Consider the following 21,987-nt stretch of genomic DNA (forward strand, 5'->3'; position numbering starts at 1 on the left):
ACTGGAGGAAGAACAATATTGATGTTAATGACAGAATGCTCAAGAGGCAGTTGCCAACAATTGCCAAGCAATACAATGTCCAACTAAGTTTCTTTCTCCATTTCCTATATCTGAGTCCCCTCAGCTTTAAAGATTACTTTTAGAAGGATCTAGTAAGTGAATTCTTGGATAAATTCTAAGAGTTGCCTAAAATATTTTGGAAAAACTCTATTTTCAGTAGTTGGATAAGGAGCAAGATGACAACAAACACTTCAGGATGCTTGCATATGGGACACAGAATGAGGAACCGGCACACAATTCACCTGCTAGTAAGAGCCAAACAAAAGAAATTATTCTAGAATCCATACTTTCATGATAGGTAGACTCAGTTTTCAAAAAAAAAGGGGAAGACGGTCATGAAATTAAAAGGAGAGTTTTCTTTCAGAAAAGGGCACTTGAAAATGTGCATTCTATCACAGAGATCTAAGAAGAAATGCAGATTATAAAAGAAAGCAAGGAGAGCCGACAACAAAATGTGACTGATGCTAAAATGTCATGGTGAAAGGTAAAAAGAATTTTCATAAGGACTAGAGAAAGGAAGGGATTTATATAATGTTTTTCATAGAGAGAAAAAAAAATAGGAGATCAAATAATAGAACAGGAAATAAGCTAGGACTAGGTAGTGCTATTTCTGAGATAGAGGTGACCATTCGTAGGACTGGTTATAATAATAATACCTTGCAAATTTATAGTGCTTTTCTTAAGGTTCATTAAGTAAAATAAAATGGTCACCTGAATTGGGCATTGCCAGTAGAAACCTTTTTCTGATAAAGGATTTTACTGAAGATGAAAAACAATTTCTAAAAAAATGAAACAATAGAATACATCCTACAAAACTGCAGATAACCAACACCTGGTAATAAACCAGTTTTGGTCCAGTAGAGATAGCTTATCAAAATGGACATGCATGTTATTATAATCAATACATATCTGCTCCCCACTTTTAAGATATCCCCCCTTCTGCCCCATGTAAAATGATTCGTGGCATCAGCTTAGTCAGAACATTTCCTCACTTGCTTCTGCTTTTGTCCTATATCTCCTCCCCCTTTTCACCCCATTGGTGGAGCTCTTTTACACATGCTGTTTGTATGCTGCCTGATTCATGAATGGTAAACTGCTCAAATAAACTCCCATAAATAATATTTTGTCTAATATTTTATTTTAACGAGTTAATGTATCCCAAGGACCACAGTCCTTACCTGTGAAGAGGAAAAGCAAGGTAAAGGACAAGCCTATTACTGATAAAAGCTATCGTGAAAGAAAGACTTGAGTCTTCACCAAAGAGCTGGTTTGGAGCACAAAGGCTAAAATTGTATTTAAAGCTCAATAAAGAAAAGAAGAAAAGAAAAGAAATACTAAGATTCTGTGATTTTGTGATTCAGAAAAGACCTTTAGAAAAATTTTAAACATTTGGCATCTAGTAGAGAAGAGTGATTGATAAACTGAATTGAGGACCATGGAAAAGGATTCACTTGAGTTAGTAATAAATTACTATAGAAAAGAACTCTACTATATAATTAAAGCAGTGTTTCTTCAAGGGTGGACAATGGACTGAGAGCATCAGAGTCTCCTGGGGACTTGTGAGAAATGCAAATTCCTGAACCCCACCCCAGACCTCCAGAACCAGAAACTCTGGGGATGGAGCTCAGCAATCTGGGCTCAAACAAGCCCTGGTGGGGGAGGAGCGTGTGTGGAGGTGAGCAGATGACGGTGATTCTGATGCTCACTAAGTTTGAGAACCACTGCTTTAGAAAAGAATTAGAGCAGAGGTGCTTAGCAAGGTCTGCAGATAGTTAACCAAACTGCTGAACGGTCCCAAGGGAGAACCACAGACAGGTCTCTTGCTGGAGGCGGGTGCTCTGCAAGGAGAGAATAGCACTAACGCCCACTGGGGAGGATTTTCTACTCCCTTTCCAGGAGGTTTTTCTTATTTGACTCAGGGGAACTACTTGTCTGTTGATAGTGTTAGTAAACCAGAGCTTTATATAAATCTGAGCTGTTATTCTGCTAATGAGACAGCACAAGGACTCTTTCTACATTCAGAGTACCTGCTTCTCCATCTCCTTTCTCTGCCTGAATTGGGGATATATCTGCAATTTATTGTGTAGATTTCTTAAAATCTTTCAGAGTTTATATTCATATCTCTCCACTGCCAAGACTTTTCAGACTACCTGTTATGACCATCCAAGTACATCTGCAACAAAATGGTGCTTTTAAAGATTTGAGGAAACTCTTTAGATGTGTTTTCCTTTTCCTCCTTTTTTTCTTTAAATCTTTGTTCTTTTTCTGTCATGAAATATCTGGGGACAAGGACCATATATAGGCTGATGGTAAAACCTTTTGTCCTTACTTAGACTAAGGTTATGAAATACCCTTGACCTCAATGTGCTATCAAATATTACTTTTAAAAAAATCCATGTGCATGTATTTCTTTTATAACATAATTAAATGTAATGAATATTAGCATTTTTCCTTTGTGTCAAAAGCATTATCACTTTTCTCTAACAGGAATGAGAGTCTAACTTCATTGCATGTCCTTAAGTCTGTGGCCTTCAGCCAGCCTGCCCCCCAAGTACCAACACTTCTTTGTTCAGGGCCTGCTTCTCTAACTGTCTTGTGTCTCACTTTACTTCCCAACCTCCTGACCTCTGGTCTTGTCACTTTTCTATAGCCTCCTACCAATTTCCAGCCCAACACTACTATCACTTCTTTGGCATTAACCTTAGCTCTTCCTCTTACTATAACTTGTGCTGATAACTTGAATTCTATCTGCTAGAAATTTCAGGTAACAACTGTACAAGATATTGGAAACAACCCATCAGGCTAACATTTCCACCAGTCTTTCCAAAGAGAACTGGGCAAATGGATCCATATTTATAATCACACCACAAAAGAGGCTCATCTATATAGTTTGGGTGATGGTCTCTGCAAAAATAACACACATATTCACTCTATGCTAATGCCAGCTTTTCTGCACTTTAGAGGTAACCTATCAACTGTTTATCCAAGAATCAGTGCTTATGGAATTTATTTCTAATGGGGAAGATAGTGCCCAACACTCTAATTAGAACTTTTTTTAGGGCTTGGAGAATTCCTGAGTCAATGAAATTTAGAAGTGGGGACACATAATTTCTAAAATTTTAATTAGAAAGGGACATCATTTTTTAAGTCATGAAAATATGCATTGACTCTTACATACAGGGTTTTAAAGAAATAAGGTAGCCTGAATAAAGAGGTTTAGCTGACAAGCCAAATGGAAAATGAATACACTTCACTTTCCTTCCTGTTTGAGTTTAGTTTGACTTTCTTGGAATCTGTTTGTGAAAGAACTAGGGGTTTTATGTGCAAATGAAATATTTTTCTGTCCCCACTCTGAGGTTAGGAGCCAACACTCTAGCTCTAACAGTGCCAAACAATGTTTGTGAATAGTTCATTTCAATTCAGTAGTAGCAACAAGAACAATAATAATAGACAGGTCAATGCTAGGCTAAGCTACAGGAACAAAAATACCCAAAATCATGGTGGCTTAACACAATCAAAGTTTATTTTTCATGTTCACACAAAGTCTGGTGCAGGTCCAGAAGCTCTCCTGAAAATTTCTGATGGTGACTCAGGGATTCAGGCTCCTTGCATATTTGGCTATACTATCATCAAAGTTGTGGCTGAAGAGGTAGAAAGAGATGAGGGAAATACAATGAATTTTAACTGTCTTGGCCCAGAAATGTCACTTTTCCCTCACATTTCATTGGCAGGAGCTAATTACATGGCTCCAACCTAACTGCAAGGAAGGCTGGGAAGTAGAGAAGAACACAAGAATATTTGGTGAGCCCTAAAAGCCTTTCCCACAACTAGTGATGATTTATTGATCAATGCTATCTATATTCCAAGCACTGGTCTAATTGATTTGCATGCCTGATCTTTGATCCTCGAAACAACCTTCCAAGATATGTATTACTAATTTCACATTACAAATGAGTACACAAAGGCCCACAAAAATTAATTTACATGTATTATCTTTGATTCTCACAAAACTCTTTAAAGGTATGTATTATTAACCCAATTTATAACTGAGGCTCATAATCATAAGCTAATTTTCCAAAAATCAAATAGCAAAAGTAGTATTTGAACCTGGAAAGAAGCTCTCTTCTTGCTTCTCCACAAGCAGTATGCCAAGTGCAGTGCTAGGCACTGGAGATACCACAAACCAAAGGAAGCAAGGGGAGAGGGAAAGAGAGAGTCCACCTGTATTAATATGACACTAGACACTGTCATCAGCACCATGTTCTAATGTCTTAAGGGGGTGTTCACACCTGGTTTAAGGATATAAAAAAACAATATTTCCAAGGCCAAAAATCTCAGGAACTTGATCAGAGTCAAGTTTTCTATGAAGCTTATAGAGCTTATATAAGCTCATGGAGCATATCCCCCACAAAAAGCATGTTCAGGCCAACTCCTGCTTGTGTGGACTCATTTGTAAACAAACCCTTGAATATGTTATTAGGTAAGGTGTGCCCAACCTGAAGCAGGGTGGGCCTTACTTCAAAACGGCTGAAGTCCTTACAAGCAAAGGAAATTGGATGCAGAAAGAGAACCCACAGGGAGCAACCAGCAGCTGGAAGTCAATGAAACTCAGATGAGAAAGGAGAAGACACAGCCACGTGCACTGCATACGACAGAAAAGCCAAGGAATCCCAAAGATTGCCAGCCAGCCAGAAAATAAGGGCCCTGGGAGGAAGCAAGCCTTCTAGACTATGAAACCAAGAGCCAATAAATTCCTGTTGAAAAGCCAAGCCATTGTATAGTATTTATTTTAGCAGCCAGGAAACCAAAACAGAGCTTAAGGTTCAAGAACTCTCACTTCCACTGGCATCTCCCAAGCCCTAGGAGGGCTCCTAGCAACATGCTCAGAAAATATGATATTTCTGAAAATAAGCAAAAAATGAGATCTTTTAACAGCGATTAGTTAAACCACTGTTTCTTTCACTCCTATGTCCCAACTGTCACTTACCTTTCATGTTCGTGGTCATGAACTGCCTGCAGACATTTTAAAGATCCAGCTAAAGGGGAAATGAGTAGAGTGTACATTTAGTTTGGATTTAATGAGATATATTTATGCAATTTGCAGTCACTTCCATGTATAAATAAGTTATTGCCAGCCATCACGGTGTAAGGAGTGGCTTTCAGGAACATTTCTAATGCCCACTTGCTGACTCACCTGGCATCACAACACAAATATGCAGAGCTAGAGGCTATTGGGGTATAAACGTGTCCTGTGGTACCCAAAAATAGAAGTATGTGGGTAAAGGGGGAAACATACAGAGCCAGAAACAAGTCTACAGAAAATTCTTCCAATCATCAGACATGTACAATTGTGAGTGGAGGATGCAATTCCCATAAATGCCCAGACAGACATTCTCTTCCTGTCAGTAATATACTCAATAATGTAGCATATACAATTATAAACACACCGATATTTTTTTCTTTTGATGGGAATTGTGTGAAATAAAATTTATTAAAATTTTTGTGTTTGGAGAACTATAGAAAGTACATATTCAAACTCATGTGAAAGACACTTTTAGTGATTTTCCCAAAGTTGACAACAATCTAAAATTTTACATGACCAATAATGGATTGTGGAACTGAAAAGAAACTTTTGTAAACTATCAATATTAAAAGAACAAATTTCAATTGACCATGCTAGTAAAAAGATTAGTCTATTTTCTCTACTGAAAGTGATATAAAATTTAAAAATTGTTCATGTATGAAGAGGTAATCAAAGACATGCATCCAAAAATATTAGTAAAAAGAATTACAGAGGAATGTTAAGCAGCTTAATTTCAAGTATTTAATTTAGTTTGTGGTATTTGGTAGCTCTTTTAAATTTTAATGGAGGGGTGGTGGATTTCTTTTCTTTTTCTAAATATTTATTCACCATCATACCTATTTTTGTGTTCTTTTTCTTAAGGAGTCCATCTCCTCCTATCCTCCCTTCCCCTTACCAATTGTATAAGCTTCGGGCCCCACAAAACCCAGATCTGCTTTTGCATTGGCACATATTGGCAGGTAAAATGCCCAACTTGCTGGTCTAGCAGAACTTCAATTGCTGTAATTTTTGAAAACCATGAACGAATAAAACAATAAAGAATCTAAAAAAAAAAAAAGAATCTAGATGCCAACACCGTAGTTAGTTCGCAAACAGGCTATTTCAAAGCAAAATAAGATTTTGATGTTTTAAATTTTACATTGCAGGAGGTAAGATTTAATCTGCAAGGACATGTGGATTTGAAATTTCACTGCCAAAAGTAGAGAAGAGAGTTTCTAGATTGTTACCAATTATATCTCCATGCAGATTACATTTATCAAGCATCAGAACGATTCAACTTTGAAGGAGGCCTATGGCTAAAATAGGCCAGCGAAGAGAGGTCCTTAGATAAAAGTGGCAAAACGAAGAAAGTTTTTCTTCTGGTCCACTTCACATAAAATGAAACAATTTAAACTCTCAAGGGAGAATGAGAGTTTTCTGTTTGGCACAAAGTGAAGTCACCCTCTTGTTAGAGGATACAGGACACCTTTAAATGCCACAATATGCAAAGAAATTGGATAGTGACCAGGAAAAAAAAACAACAATGCTAGTGATTTGACCCTTAATAATGAGAATGCTTACACTTACTAAATATCTGATGGCTTTTTCTTTTTAAAAAGGTTGTCATTACTGTAACATTGTCAAAAGTTCTTGGAAAACAGAAAAAGCGTTTCTCATGCTGAATGTTTTTAATAGCATGAAGAGGAAAATGAGATCAAAATAAAACATTGTCCTTATTCCTTTTTATCAGAATATCTTAAAACATGTTACAGAAGTCAACACAGTAACCCTTAAATTGTAGATAATTCTTTAGCTGGGGAACTTGTAGCCCAAAGAGATGAAGTGATTCGCTGAAGGTTAAGCAGTAAATCAAGTACAAAAATAAATATGGGGAGGAGAAGAATAAAAGCTACACTCCTGAGCACCAATTCCCAATTTAATCCATTCCCCTAAGTTTCTTCCTAAAATTAATGACTCTGTTTCTTCTTAAGAAGACACTAAGGCTCTGTTTTCAATAAACTAGAATTTGATTCACAGAGAATGTATAGAACAACAAATAAATGGGGAATGTATTTATGGTAGAAAATCCTTCTAAAAAAATTCTGTTCACACTTTGTACCACCTCCAAATTATACTTCACTCAAATTCTGGAGAAACAACAACCACCAAACTAGATGGATAAAATCCTAGAATCTTTTAATAAAAAAATTGGAAGTTATCTTAGAAATCATCTAGTTCTACAGACCCAGAGAGTTTAAATGACTTGTCTGAAATAGCCAATTAGTTACAGGCAAGGCTGGAACCAAAAACCAAGTCTTTCTATTTCTAGTGCCAACATATCACACTGCTTCTTCCCAAACTTCTATCCTTACAAAAAAGTAATATTTATGTAAAGAAAAAAAAAATCTTACAGTGGATGATCATGTGGGAAATAATTCTAGTTTATGTGAGTAGAATTCCTAAGAACCTAAATTTTTTAAAAAAAATTTAATTAAATATAAAACTCATATACAGACATTGGGAATGCTCTTTGGTTTTTAAGGTTAGAGATGGTGATAGCAAAGGGGTGAAAGAGAAAAGCAAAGGAAGGGGGAAACGACACAGCACTATATACTCAGTAACCTATTGTGAGCCATATGCTGGATGTAGAGGAAAAGGAAATGAAAAGCTTTGAAGTGCAGCTGTCCCACTCCCTGCTATTTCCACTCAAACCCAATTGTTTTTCCACCAGGATCCAACACACATGTGATGACACATGGAAACAGGGTGAGCTCATGAGCCCAGGGGAACAGGATCCAGCATACCCAGTATAGCACCCTGGAAGCACATGGCAACTCCCAGCCTCCATCTCTATGAATAGTAAATGTAGAAGAGGACCTAGTGTTGGAAAAACCCACTTCATGGTAGAAAAGGAAAGCCAAAAAGTAACTCAGACACCTGGCTGCCATTTATTAATTATGTCAGCAGACAAAGTCATTAGATCTAAAACCAGTGCAGCTGGAAAATGTTTTTTATTCATATGAATGAATCATGGCAAGTAACTCCTTTGAGAATCTGGAAGATAGTGGAAAAAAAAAAAAAAAGCCTATGCAAACACAGGGAACAAACTGCTCTGTCAAAGTTCTTTAGGTAGGTCTTAAAGTTTTATCAGGAGAAAACCTCTCATCAGAACACAGGGCATGACAAAGCTTAATTCATATAATGGAAGGCAGGCTTCTTGTTTCATATTTGTATGTTTCTGACACTGCAGCTTTAACATTTTAAAGTGAATCTTTAAATAATCATTATGATGTGAACCATATTATTGGTAGGCTCATTAGATGACCTTTGGTGAAGTGGTAAGCTGCACTGTTCCTGGTAATTTGGTTTTGTGTTATATCTTTCTCCTAGGTATTAAGATCTGGTTTGAATTAAAGACTATAGAATGTCCAAATGTGTGAGAGTTAACAGAAAGAAAGACTTGTTTCCAGCCAGTGGCCAAAAAGCTTCCTTGTAGCTTGTGACATACAGTTTTTTCATTTAATTACTTATTCGTTTGTTCTACATTTATTGAGCCCCCATACCCGGTGCCAAGCATCAGTAGAGAAGTAAAACATGACCTAGTTTCAAGCCCTATTTCTGCCAAACATATACTTTACAGTGGGGATGATATCCAAGCCCTCTGAGCCTGTTTTTTCTTGGGTTTGCTATGAGAACTGAATGAAATAATATATGTAAAATAACAAATACTGGCTTTAAAATGACAGTCTTCCTTTTGAGTAGCTCAATTTGAAACTGAAGACGTGTACACAAATAACTAAAATGTAATGTGATATTTGCTACAACAGAGGATATACAAAGCAGTATAAGAATAGAGAGAAAGGAGTAGCTAATTCTAGCAGGTATAGGGATGAGGGGGGTCATCAAAGCAGGCATCAGAAAGAAGGTGACATCTAAACTAAACCTTGAAATATGGGTATAGAACGGCAGGGAAAAGCATTCAGAAAAGTTAAGACTGAATCCATCAGGTCCCTAGAAAGTGAGGAACCACTTTGGGAGGCAGCAGATAAATTCTTCCTTTCAGGATGAGGATGCTTCCATTCTTGGAGGCTGGAAATTGCTCAGTTAAGAGAACATTTCTAGCTTCATCCCATATTGCCTAGTCCTGATGCCACTTCTTCCCATTCCTGCAAGCACAGTACTGAGGGGCCTGATCCTCCTGAGGCAACAGTTTGGAGAAAGGAAAGAGCAAGATCAGCAGATGAGACCAAGAGGGAGCATAGGGGAAACATTGGGTTAAGAGTTGAAAAATAAATGTTAAATTGTCAGAATACACTCAGGGCACTTAGAACTTGGTAGGAATTCTACTACTAGAAAATATTTTCAGTCACCAAATTGTTTGAGTGGTTGTTTCTTCTAAGGAAAGTATTCTATAGTCACAAAGCAATAAGTTTATCACTAATTAAGAAAAAGAAAAACAAACAAACAAAAACAGTATGGAGATGACAATAGAAGTTACCACTGTCCCTACCCAACCCTACCCTGGGCAGACATTATTAATCAATCATGGCACTCTTTCTCATTAAGTCGGACACAACCTCAGAATCTTGGTCTTTACTGTCATCCCTGGACTAGTAGTTCTACGGAGAATGTATTAAAAACAACACAAAATGAAAAGCATGATGTTGTGCCCAGAGAAAGACGGCAAGGTTTCAGTCTCATTGGTCTGACAGAAAATCACAGAAACTCAAAGTGCAAACTTGAATATAGATATTTACTGTGAAATGTGGCTGAGGCGGTATGTTGGATATGTGGATGGGTTTACTTGACATTTATGCCAACTCCCTTCCAGCATGCAGACACTAGAAAGCTAAAAATGACATTTCCAGACTCCTTAAATTTAGTGTTGCATATTTTGACTCAGAATGACTCACACAGAGGGAAAGTCAGGGTTCGGGGGCATACATCTTCCTGGCACAGTGTATATTAGAGGCAACCTTGTACCATGGTCAGCAGCTGAAGCCAATGCCTCCTGATCCTGGGGCTTTCTGGTCCTGTTGGAAGCAGCAGCTTGCCAGCTCTGTAAAGAGGTTTGGAAAGTGTGGTGGCTTAGAGCCAAAGAACCCCATAGATTGCCAGACAGCCAAAAGAGATCAATCTTGAGAGGAAGAAAGCCTTGTAACCTCTGAAACCCATGAGCCAATAAATTCCTGAGCCAACCTATTGTGTAGTATTTGTTTTAGCAGCTGGGAAACTAAATCAGAGTCATTCCTAGAAGCTCAGCCTAAAGTCTGTTTCTTCAGGCCTCTCCCCCACAATGATTCACACCCCTCTTAATACCTAAATCTCTTTCTGTTTAAATTGGCTAGATTCTGTTGTCTACAACTGAACCACAACTGATATAGGCATGGAAAAAAGCCTACCTTAAAACATATTTGCTAAATGAAAAATACTTAGCAATAATAATTCTAAAGCATGAATGTTTTAGTTAAAGCTTATACCCTTGCAGCTCCAGGGATTAGCTCTATGAAAATGAATTTGAAATCTGTATTTCTCCCTCTACCTTCTGACCATTTCTGCTCTCCCTTATCTCAAATTGTTTCCTGGACTTTTATACTTGGATTTCCTAATACCACCAGGAAATCATATATCAATAATTTCATTTTTCATCTTCTCTGGTCACTCAGGTTCAAACTTTTGGCATAATCTGACATACCCCTTTCTCCCTTTCCAAGCTCTGACAATCCTTCCTTTGCAAAATCTTTCTTTTCCGTCTTTTCTTTTCCATTGTCATTATCATCAGGCCTTTCTCAGTTCACTGTTATAATATTCTTCTATCTGACTTCCCTGCATTCAGTATCTCCCCAACCCTTTCAGTCTTCATATCTATCCTAGCTATGGCATTCAAAATATTCCAAAAAATCACCCTCACCATGACACTTCCTCATGCAAACATTACAAGACTTCTGATTAACTTCAATATAATAGTCAAACACCTTATCTTGGCATTCAGGGCTTTCTATAATCTGGTTGCCAACTATTTTTCCAAGATTATTTCCTGCTACTTCCTTCCTTGAACCAACACTACAGCCAACTACAGCCAAACTGGCCTCTTCACGTATTCTTTTCATTAGCACATTATTGTGAAGAACCATGTCTTGTACACTGCTCCCCTTTCCTTTTCCTCTCTGTTCTGCATTTTGAGTAATGTTGAATGGAACATCATAACATCTCCTCCATTAGAAAGGAATAAAGGGAGAGCAGACTCCAGAAGCTATCTGAATGACAAACAGAAGAAAACTTATTAAATTAGGGAAACATTTGACATTATTTGTATTGTTAGTCAATTGACTATAAGATACAAATTATATTTAGATTCTAGAAAAGTTGCGACCTGTTAGTGTTGTGGTTCCCCCAAGTAGAACATACTGTTCAAATAAGCTTAAGCCATCAAACTGTCCACACTGGGTGAGAAATAGTGTCACTGACTTATAGAAATGACTTTTATTTGTGAAAGAGTAAGTGTGTCATCAGAAGTTGTAATTGTCAATAAGGTCAGACAAGAACTCAGTCAACTTTAAGCAAAAGAGACATCCATGCAGATGTTGGCTAGCTGAAACCCTCCGTCACTACCATATTTTTTTCTCTCTGACAATTTTACCATCTGCATCAGGAATGTGTTATTCACTTTTTTTTCTATTTCAACAAATGGCCTCAAATCTGTTGTAAAACAATGAAAGGCTTCTCTTTACCTTCATCCTCTCTCCTGCTCAGCAGTATGCTTGCACCAGCAGGTATAAGGACTCCCAAACAAACAAGTAGCTTCTTGATATACACCACTTCTCTCTCCCTGCCCTAACAGTGCACTTTGCCAATGGGGGACTCTGGTCCAGTAGAATGAGTCATGAAGTTGAATTCAAACTTGTTGATTACGGTCTTAGGTTCATTTAATTCCCTTTATTTGCTATCTTTGTTCATATTACACAAGGGATAGATGTCTAAGGCTTCTAATGTTATTTTTGGTCTCCCTGCCAATTTTTACTTGTCAAAAACAGAAGCTTTCACAATCTTTTTTCCATGTCAACCAGCTCTTCCATAGAGAGTTAATCTGGGTATTTCTCTTCCTCTCTTCATCACCTCAATTCAAATATCTCTAGACCATGTAAATATATTCCTCTCCATGCTGCTGTGATATACCCCATCCCTGAAAAAGTCCATCTTTCTACTAATTGTAATCATGATTTAGAGACCTAAGCCCCATTTTTAGATCCCCTTGGTAATCAGTCCTTACCTTTCAAATCCTTATCACTCATCCAAAATCACAGAAATTAGCTGGAAAAAGGAAATGATAAATTTTCCTATGCCTCAAGTCCATCAATTTTCTTCCCTAGAACCTATTACCCAAAGAGGCTTCCAACAGCCATTCCTTTTTCATTCAATGGGTTCAACAAGTCTTTTCTAGGTCTTTCATTCCAACAGCTATGTTGGAGAAGATGGAAAGAGAAGCAGTTGGATACATCAAATCTGCAAATAGTGACATACAAAGAATCACAACTCTCCAATTTTTTACTCAGAGGTAAATTTTCACCCCTACTTAAGGTCCTCCAGTGTGAATCATGATTCTTCCCAGGTCAGCTTTCTACTCGTTGCTCCATATTTTTTTTTCTTCTCTCTCTCCTCCAAGTCACATTCCTCTACTCTCCATTTTCATGAGCCAGATGCTGAGCCCTCTCAGAGGATCATCATTATTCTCAGGAGTGTGCATGCTACTTCTTCCCCAGAAGGTCCAGATTTTCACACACTTCTTTGTGTGATGAGGCTTACATTTATTGTGTTTACTTCTCTTTGGAGTAGATTTTCATCCCCTCTTCCTTTTATTGTATTCCTCTACTTTTTATTCTCCTGACAGGTTTCAATTCTCTCTCACCTTGTTGGAATTCCGTGCTTCCTGGTTTTATTACTTCCACATTTCTTCAATTTTTTTTCAAGTACTTTGCATCCTTTTTTTTTTCTTTTTTTTTTTCCTTTTTCATTCCCTAAATCCCTTAACACTCTGCTCAAACCAGATTGCACTCCGTTCCCACATATCTGGTTCTTCCTTCTGGCAGGAAGATAAACAGCACAGCACGCACATTCTCTGGCTCCCCCTTAGCTTCATTCCTACTAGTTTCTAAGATTGGAATCAGAAATGGAATATCACCCTTTGTAACTCCTCTCCATAATGACCCCAGTTGACTCAATGGTTAACTGCATAATTCCCTGCCAAAGAAGCGAATACCTGCTCTGGAAATTGCTCACTGTACATCATTCACCTACTTCCAGAAGTCTCAACCACACTCAAACTCAGGAGTGGGTATTTTGGGTCTTTTCAGAAATATGAAACACTCCTCTATCCCTTCTTGTAAACTAGAATGGTTAAAACCTTGGATTTCATCACTAATTGGGCCTAGCCAAGTACCTCTGCTATGTGATCTCAGGGGCCCCTGTAGCTTTCCTTTATTGCCTAACATCTGAATTCTTACCACCACCCTCCAATTTGCTACTTGTTACCCAAAATATGGATTCCAGGCAATAGGTTTCACAACTATCACAGTGAATATTCTGCAGTATATGGAGAGCTAGCATTTCAACTTGTAGCAAAGACAAACAAGAATGCAAATGATGATGCACTTGTAGGCATGTTCTCTGAATGCAGACAGGTGACAGACCGTCCACAGGCACTGAAGAAAGCAGATGAAGAAACTGCTGTTCGGGTGCAGAGACACTGAAGAAGATTATCAACATCCTTGCTGATGCCAAGTCCTCCCAGGCAACAGAGCCACAGGAGACTTTTCATGGAAAAGGCTGCTTGGCTTCAACTCTAATAAACTGAAAGTGATTCAGGGCAATTAGCCTCAGCTTGTGCCTCCAGGGCATGCTTTTGATCACCTTGCAACAGGAGTGCCTTCCTCATGTGGTCCAGAGCAACCCCACAGCCTCTGCCATCCTCCCAGGAAGAATCAAGTTTCTCTTCTCCTGCTCCTAAATACAACACATTAAACAATTTTTCACCTGATCATTTAGAAATTTTTTTGACCTCTTATAAATGCCTTTTCTGTTTGCTCTTAGCTCATAGAAATCAGAAGTAGAATAAGTAGTGATGTGCCTTAGGACAAAAGAGAACTGAATTCTAATTCTAATACCGCTATTTAGCTTTTGGTCTTGGGCAAGTCACATTTTCTGAGTCTGGCTCTCCAGATATTAAATAAAGGAGCTGTCTACTTCAGGGAATTTTATTTGTTTTTACCTAGGGTAAATCATCTAGGACTTTTTTTTTTTTTTTTTTTTTCAAACTGAGAATTGTAAGATATCAGTTGGTCACAAAATCAGTTTTTTTAGTGTAATGGAATAGAGTAGAATGGGACATACCAGAGTACAAGAGTATCATTTTATGAAACTTGTTCTATGTCTGTATATGCCTGTATGGGTTGGGTGTTGAAAATATTTCTTATTGTGAATTGAAGTAAAAATGTTTTTAAAACACCGGTCTACAAAAATAGATAGACAGCAAGTGGATTAGTGGTTGCCTAGGGCTGGGGGTAGAAATTGGGAGTACCTGTAAATGGATTTCAGGTTTCTTTTTAGGGTGATAGAAACATTCTAAAATTAGATTGTGGTGATGGTTGTACAATTCTGTAAATATACTAGAATTCATTAAATTGTGCACTTAAAATGGGTGAATTTTATATTATGTAACTTATATCTCAATAAAACTTTTAAAAACAACAACAAAAACACTGTCACAGAGGATCATGGATTTACTTCATGCTATCTATAAACCCTGCAAAATTATATTCTAGATTATCTTTTTCTTTGGAGATGGTATAAAGCTTTTATCAGATTCTCAAAGAGATCCAAGATCCATAGAACTTGTAAGAACCACTTGATCAAACAGTCAATTTCCTTCTAGCACTAAAATGCTGTGTTTCTAAAACCTTAAAGTTTAACTTCATTTTCTCAGAATTACAGTTGGTAAACGAAGCTTTACCACCAAAGCATTTGCATGAGTCTGTTATCCAAGAATCAAGTATATTGGGTCACATGCATTAAAATCTTTTAAAATGTCAACTATTCTGCAAATGTAAAATTTTAGTAGTGTTCTCACTATTTAATATATTTACCTGCATTTGATCTATATCCACAGGGTTTTTAAGCATAGCCACACCAGCAATTCATCTTATGCCAGTTGCATATTCCAATGGTATTTGGACTTTTCCCATGTGTTTCTACCTATATTGGTGATCCATAATATCAAGGGTGGTAGAGCTCACAGATCCTCCATAATTCTTTCACTGGTTTGCCAAACTTTTTGGTACCAAAGGCAAAGGAGAGTCAAGAGATATAGGGACTAAAAACAAAACAAAACAAAACAAAACAAAACAAAACAAAAGGGGGGGAGTAGGGGATTCTGTATACCTTATATAAAGAAGAAGACAGACTGGAAACTTTTAAGAGAAGTGACAATATGGAGACAAAAAAAGGCATTTCTGGATAACAAGAGATGTTTATGCATAAGTTTAGCTGGGTTCTTGGGTATAGGCTATAAACTGTTACCTAATTGCATTTACTAGGTTAGAAGTTCTTTGATGGCAAGGAACATGTTTAGTTCATCTACCAATGCTAAAAATAAGGCTTCATACATAGTAAGCATTTAATGTTTGTTAAATTGCAATGTGATTTTACATTGCAGCATGGTTAATAATACCAAAGGACTGTAAACAATCTAATTGCCCATCAAAAGGGGATTAGTTAAATAAATTGATACTTTCAAACCATTATAATACGGGATATTTACACATGCTGTTATAAAATAATCTCCAAGATATACTATTAAGTGAAAAAGCAAGGTGTAGAATATTCCCATTTAAGTAGAAACAAATTAGGGAGATTGTATATATAATATTTCTGGAAGGATACAGGAAATCAGTTAATAGTGGATACTTCCAGGAAGTAGGACTTAGAGTTATAAGTGAGAAGGAGAATAGCTTTTCAATTATTCTATTCGAATCTTTTAATCTGTAAATTCATTAATTTTCAATTAAAATTGTATTAATAGTATTATGAAAAAATTTCAGTATTGCCTTGTATTCAGCTTTTTCACATACCTTATTACATTTAATGTAAACAATCCTCATTTCATGGGTGAAGAAACTGAGGTTCAGATACTGCATGTGGCTTGTACAAGGTCACACAGCTAGACAGTAAACAATACATCCAATACTTGATCCAAATCCTTGGACTCCATGTCTGCTGTTGCTTTCTTCACAACTCCACACACCAAATGCATATGGATATAAAGCACAGTACATCTTAACATTGTTCAGTCAGTTTAATTCTCTGCTCAAACATGTTGCTTTTGCTACAGATGGCAGGTCAAACTTAAAAGTACTCCTAAGAATGCAGGGGTATTGGCCTACCCCACCTCGATGGTTGCTAACATGACCACAGACATAGGGGACTGGTGGTTTGATGGGTTGAGCCCTCTACCATAGGTTTTACCCTTGGGAAGTCAGTTGCTGCAAAGGAGAGGCTAGGCCTCCCTATAATTGTGCCTAAGAGCCTCCCCCCGAATGCCTCTTTGTTGCTCAGATGTGGCCCTCTCTCTCTAGCTAAGCCAACTTGAAAGGTGAAATCACTGCCCTCCCCCCTACGTGGGATCAGACACCCAGGGGAGTGAATCTCCCTGGCAACGTGGAATATGACTCCCGGGGAGGAATGTAGACCTGGCATCATGGGACGGAGAACATCTTCTTGACCAAAAGGGGGATGTGAAAGGAAATGAAATAAGCTTCAGTGGCAGAGAGATTCCAAAAGGAGCCGAGAGGTCACTCTGGTGGGCACTCTTACGCACAATTTAGACAACCCTTTTTAGTTTCTAAAGAATTGGGGTAGCTGGTGGTGGATACCTGAAACTATCAAACTACAACCCAGAACCCATGAATCTCGAAGACAATTGTATAAAAATGTAGCTTATGAGGGGTGACAATGGGATTGGGAAAGCCATAAGGACCACACTCCCCTTTGTCTAGTTTATGAATGGATGAGTAGAAAAATAGGGGAAGGAAACAAACAAACAGACAAAGGTACCCAGTGTTCTTTTTTACTTCAATTGCTCTTTTTCACTTTAATTATTATTCTTGTTATTTTTGTGTGTGTGCTAATGAAGGTGTCAGGGATTGATTTAGGTGATGAATGTACAACTATGTAATGGTACTGTGAACAATCGAATGTACGATCTGTTTTGTATGACTGCGTGGTATGTGAATATATCTCAATAAAATGAAGATTAAAAAAAGGGATAAGGGAGATCAATATGAAACAATGGCCAAGTATATTATGTGAAATGAGCCAATTTCAATATGAAGGATTTGATACAATTTTTGTAAAAAACAAAACATATGTATATTTACATATATTTGTATGCACAGGGAATAAATTACAAGTGGCTTAAAAAAAAAAAGTCATTAAACAGTGATGTCCAACCAGAAAAAAAAAAAAAAAAAGTACTCCTAAATATTTTCCACAAAACTCCTGCCTCTTATAGCGTTTATGATTTTTTCTTAATGCATTTTAAGTTCTTCTTGTACTTGGCTGATATCCTTGGCTCTACTGATAAGGGAGTGCATCTTTGTACCAATTCTTGTTGGTACAGCTTACACATTAATTATGTTCCTCTACTCGTAACAAGCCCCTGAATATTTGATCTGCCATCTTGGATGTCCCATGCTACATTTATCACTCTCCTCCAGGATCTTTTAATTCTGTGTTTTCCCAATGAACTCTCACTTCTTCCTTTTGCCAGATACATTCTCTTCTTCTTATTCTATAAAACTTCTCATCCACTTACCTACTCCTAACCCTCCAGAATGATCCATCTCTGCTGAGAATTCCTTACCTTCCACTGAGTTTGGCTATTTTGATACCTTTTTCCCCAAATGTGAGTATTTAGATGTCTTTATATACTACCTATTTTATGGTTTACCACTTTCTTTGATAGCAACTCAATTATACTTCTCTGACATTAAAATAAGATAATATTCCTTAAGGCTACTAGTTTTTTTTTTAACAACAAACTTAACCCTGTGGTTGACAGTATAGTACAGTGATTAAAACATGGCTCTGAAATGAGTTAAATGTGAATTTGATGCTTAGTTCTGTCAATTAATAACTATGAATGCTTGGGAAAAAATTTAATCATATCTGCCTCCCCATTTGTAAAATGAGGATAAAAGTATTTACTTTATAGGTTTACTGTGGTCATTATGTGAGCTAAAACAAGTAAAGTTACTAGGATACAGTTTCACTGAAAGAAAGTGAAAATAAATGTCCCTTCTCTTGGCCTCATATCTCCATCAACTGATAAACCTTGCAAAACACATCTTTCTCTCCCCCAACCCATCCATATCCACCTTTCAGTCTCAACATCTATGTCTGCCTTGAGACCAAGAATATTAAGCTCATCATGTCCTTTACCTTAAGAAATTCACAAGAAAATGCCAATGGACATCCTACAGCATGCAATATTTTGTGCCTTGCTCATTTTGCAGTAGGCTAAAAATGTCACCTGTCTCATAAAATTCTAGGTTCTAATCTCAAAGAGTCAACCCAGGAATTTGGAGGCAATGAAATTTTCCTTGTGCTGCAGTAGAGTGCACAAAAAAGTCATCAGGTGTGTTCATTTACATTAATTATAGTGGTGATTGCCCATGGCTATGTGAGAGAATGCATTCCAGGCTTGAATTCTATATTTAGACAACTGCTCTGAGGATCATCAGACACCTGTCTTATATAGCAGCTGGAATATTTAAGCATTCTGCTGATTTTAAAATAGCAGACAAGCTAAATACAAAGATGTATTTTAAACTAGGGGGTTTCAGTATTGAAGATCATGATTGTAATTCTTTCAATGCTTTCTTAATAGAAGTATATTAAGATCCAAGATAATACAAGGTTTGGATACCAAGCAAAGTCACATGGAGAAAACAAGTGGATTTGACTGAAAATGCATGAAAAGAAAGAAAAGTTCTTCCCTACCTCTCTGCTTCTACACCTTGATTGCAATTCCTGGAATCAAGTGAAAGTGGAACTGGGCCCCATACAAATTCCACTGGAATGGAGAAGGGAAATTTTGAAAAACTCTAGGTGTCAAGGAGTCATTTGAGCTGCAAGAAATCTTAAGAGATTTTCCTGATTCTAGACCAACTCCCATTCCCTTGTTTTACAGAGCAGTAAAGTAAGGCTCAGAAAGTTAAAGAGGCAGACCCAATGTGGATTCTAAAGTTTGTCAAAGGAGCCATGGTAATAGTGAAACTCAACATAATATGTCTCATATTTATCACCCAGCCCCAGGGGATGAAGAATAATTGTTCTAAGCAAGTATGGTAATCCTACTCTTTTTTTTTAATAATAATTTTTTGCCAGAGAAGTTGTAGGTTTACAGAAATATCATACATAAAAAATATAAAACACAGAGTTCCCTTATACTACCCTATTATTAACACCTTATGCTGGTGTGGTACATTTATTATAACTCACAAAAGAACATTTTTATAATTGTACTATTAACTATAGTCCATTGTTTACATAGGGTTCACTGTGTTGTACAATCCTATGCTTTGTCTTATAATTTTTATTCTGGTAACATATATATGACCCAAAATTTCTCCTTTTAACCACATTCACATATATAATTCAGTTCTGTTAATTACATTCACAATGTTATGCTACCATCACCACCATCCATCACCAGAACTTTATATAATCAACCCAAATAGAAATTCTGTACAATTTAAGCATAAACTCCCTATTTCCTACCCCCAAGTAATCTGTATTCTAGATTCTGGCTATTATATTCAATTCATAATAGAGGGGTCATGTAGTATTTGTCCTTTCATGCCTGGCTTATTTCACTCAACATAGTGTTCTGTCACATGCATCAGGACTTCATTCTTTTTTACATCTGAATAATATTCCATTGTATGTATATACCACCTTTTGTTTATCCATTCCCTGGTTGATGGACAATTGGGTTGCTTCCATCTTTTGCAATTGTGAATAATGCTGCTGTGAACATCATCATTCTTCTGGGTATATACTTAGTAGTGGTATTGCTGATCACATGGCAATTCTATACTTAGTTATCTAAGGAACTGCCAAACCCATCTTCCACAGCAGCTGTACCATTTTACATTCCCACCAGCAAGGAATGAGTGTTCCCATTTCTCCACATCCTCTATAACACTTGTAATTTTCTGTTTTTTTAGTAGTAGCCATTCTAGTGGGTGTGAAATGGTATCCCATTGTGGTTTTGATTTGCATTTCCCTATTAGCTAATGACGTTAAGCATTGTTTCATGTGCTTTTTAGCCATTTATATATCTTTTTTGGAGAAATGTCTATTCAAGTCTTTTGTCCATTTTTAAATTGGGTTGTCTTTTTATTTTTGAGTTGTGGGATTTCTTTATATATTTTTGATATTAAACCCTTATCAGATATGTGGTTTCCAAATATTTTCTCCGATTGAGTGGGTTGTCTTTTAACTTTCATGATAAAGTCCTTTGATGCACAAAAGATCTTTTAATTTTGAGGAGGTCCCATATAACTATTTTCTTTTCTTTCATTGCTTATGCTTTGGGTGTAAAGTCTAAGAAACCATTGCCTAACACAAGATCCTGAAGATGCTTCCCTACATTTTCTTCTAGGAATTGTATAGTCCTGGTTCTCATACTTAGGTCTTTGATTCATTTTGAGCTAATTTTTGCATAAGCTGTGAGGTAGGGGTTCTCCTTCATTCTTTTTCATATGGATATCCAGTTTTCCCGAAACCATTTTTTAAAGACACAATTCTTTCCTAATTGACTGGACTTGGAGCCTTGTCAAAATCACTGTGCCATAGTTGTGAGGGTCTGTTTCTGGACTTTCAAATAGATTACAGTGGTCTACATATCTATCCTTGTGTCTGTACCACGCTGTTTTGACCACTGTAGCTTTGTAATTCATTTTAAAGTTGGGAAGTGTTAATCCTCCAACTTCATTCTTCTTTTTTCAAGATGGTTTTGAATATTTAAGCCATCCTCTTTTCATAATGATTGTATAAGGAGAAGGCATATGACTCAGCACTAGGGAGATATAAGAGAAATCTTATGTGGGCTATCTTTTCTGAAAGGGATTTTGAGCTCTAATAAAAAAAGAAACAGTGAGGAAGGCTGTATCTTTTTCTGGCAGTAAATGCAGTAGTTTTGAGGAATGCAATGCTTGTAGATACAAGCAGCCATATTGCAACATTGATGTGAGAAGACTTTAAATGAAACCTCAATTTCCTGTAAGTTTGAAATTATTTCAAAATAAAAGCCTAAAAAAAAAAAAAGAATGAAAAGTCAACTCACTGAGGATGGCAAAGGGGAAAAATGCAAAGATAATAATAATACTGGTATTATTATTGAATCCCTGCATCCAAAGTAGAAACAATTATCCTCAGACTTCTTATTACATGAGATAATTAAATGTTTTTTAATATTGAGCCACATCATAGTCACATATTATGGTACTTATAGTCAAATGCATTCTTATCTTCTACAGCGCCAAAGAAAACAAATCTGTGATATTTGCTACTATTGCACTAGACTGAGGCCCTAGAAAGCAAGGACTATGTCTTGTTTGTCTTTGAACCCACAGAAACTAGCAGAGTCTAGAAAAAAAAATTATCTCAAAATGTTTGTTGTGGGAACATAAAATGGTACATATACTTTGGAAAACAGTTTGGTAGCTTCTTTAAAATGTTAAACATAAGCTTATCATATGACCCAGCATTTTTGCTCCTAAGGATCTACTCAAGAAAATGAAAACATA

At 36.9% G+C, this 21,987-nt stretch overlaps 1 long non-coding RNA gene across 5 annotated transcripts in view; it reads right to left on the reverse strand.

Moving 5' to 3' along the window:
* LOC119508587 overlaps positions 1 to 21,987 on the reverse strand; it is a 133,769-nt gene that overhangs the window by 42,171 nt on the left and 69,611 nt on the right. For 3 of the 5 annotated variants that reach the window (XR_005211503.1, XR_005211499.1, XR_005211502.1), the window contains exons 3-5: positions 19,175 to 19,247; positions 16,246 to 16,449; positions 5,048 to 5,096 (exon numbers count right to left, since the gene is read on the reverse strand). The exons of 1 other annotated variant lie outside the window; for it this stretch is intronic. This is a non-coding gene — a long non-coding RNA (uncharacterized LOC119508587). The remainder of the gene's footprint in view (positions 1 to 5,047; positions 5,097 to 16,245; positions 16,450 to 19,174; positions 19,248 to 21,987) is intronic. One more of the 5 variants, XR_005211500.1, reaches the window with a different exon arrangement.

The sequence above is a fragment of the Choloepus didactylus genome, chromosome 13 (genome assembly GCF_015220235.1).
Source record: "Choloepus didactylus isolate mChoDid1 chromosome 13, mChoDid1.pri, whole genome shotgun sequence".
Classification (NCBI taxonomy): Eukaryota; Metazoa; Chordata; class Mammalia; order Pilosa; family Megalonychidae; genus Choloepus; species Choloepus didactylus.